At 40.6% G+C, this 1,234-nt stretch overlaps 1 protein-coding gene and 1 non-coding gene across 2 annotated transcripts in view; both read left to right on the top strand.

Moving 5' to 3' along the window:
* The window catches only part of LOC111671333 (alpha-2-macroglobulin-like), a 33,063-nt gene that overhangs the window by 6,815 nt on the left and 25,014 nt on the right, over positions 1 to 1,234 (top strand). The window lies entirely within an intron of this gene.
* On the top strand, positions 599 to 789 carry LOC111671374 (U2 spliceosomal RNA). Its single transcript, XR_002761931.1, has one exon. It is a non-coding gene; the product is annotated as a U2 spliceosomal RNA (small nuclear RNA).

The following is a 1,234-nucleotide window of genomic DNA, read 5'->3' as shown; positions in this document are numbered from 1 at the left end:
ATTATAGTTTTCATTAAAGTGGGAGTTGTTGCAGGACGGTTGTATTAGATTGCATTAGTTTCAAGTCGATGTTCCCAATAAACCGTCAATTGAGTGTAAATCATACCACATGATGAATGAGTTGCTGGGTTTTGAGGAGAAAGGCCGTGTTGTGTAGTTACCCCCCCTCTCCACTAGAGACCGCTGGAAGAGCGCTGTTTGTTGTTGTAAGCATCAAATTCTAAAAACACTGTTTTCCCTACACACCAAAGTCAGTTACACATTATTAAGTTGAATTGAAAACACGTTCCTACACATATATGCAGATATATGCATAACATCTTTTCTAACGTGGCTGTAAAATGAGTTTTGTTCCATACGTCATTCCTACTTCCTATTGGACGAAGGCGCACCACGTGTCCAGGAAGACGAACGAAGGTGCATTTAAAAAGCTAGTTTATTATAAATACCGCAACAAAACAGCACCAGTGGTAAATGGGCTTCAATGTACTTTGTTCCCGTTTCATATTGTGACCCAAAATTTGTAACTCAGGATTTAACCCATGAGTGAGACTGACGTTGCGGAGAATCAGGTCGTTGCCTCCAACGTATTGGTGTTATCGCTTCTCGGCCTTTTGGCTAAGATCAAGTGTAGTATCTGTTCTTATCAGTTTAATATCTGATACGTCCCCTACCCGGGGACCATATATTAAATTGATTTTTGGAACAGGGAGATGGAATAGGGGCTTGCTCCGTCCACTCCACGCATCGACCTGGTATTGCAGTATCTCCAGGAACGGTGCACCCCCTCTAAAATGTATAATATTAATAATATTACGAAGTTAAATAAATTAAAGTTTTAAGACTGCATCAGAAGCAGCGGTCGAACGATCTCCTTTAATTGTGCTTTGAAATGCGTCAGACTGAACAGACGTACATGTGATTGTTAGATGGGTCAAACTGCTGAGTGAGACGAAGAGGAAAACAAATAAGCTGCGTTCACTGTCCCGTCCACATTTGATAAAATCTCTCTTTTCTTGCTAGTTCCTCAAACCGTCCATGTTTGATGGTGTTTTTAGCTTCATTGCACTGTACTTTTGAAATGAACCGTAATTTCACTTTGATTATTACTGTAGCTCATTCTCCAGACGTGAATATCCACTCTGCATCATTTCTGCTGCTGCTGTTTCCCGACCCTGCTTTCCAGATCAGAAGAAAGCCATTCATTGTGCAAACTTTATTTTCTGTTGAAATC

This window comes from Seriola lalandi, unplaced genomic scaffold (assembly GCF_002814215.2).
Source record: "Seriola lalandi dorsalis isolate HSWRI2012SDOR001 ecotype SW California unplaced genomic scaffold, Sedor1 jcf7180002054875, whole genome shotgun sequence".
NCBI classification, from domain to species: domain Eukaryota; kingdom Metazoa; phylum Chordata; class Actinopteri; order Carangiformes; family Carangidae; genus Seriola; species Seriola lalandi.
Note: the sequence above shows the minus strand (reverse complement) of the source record. Positions and strands in the feature narration are given on the sequence as shown.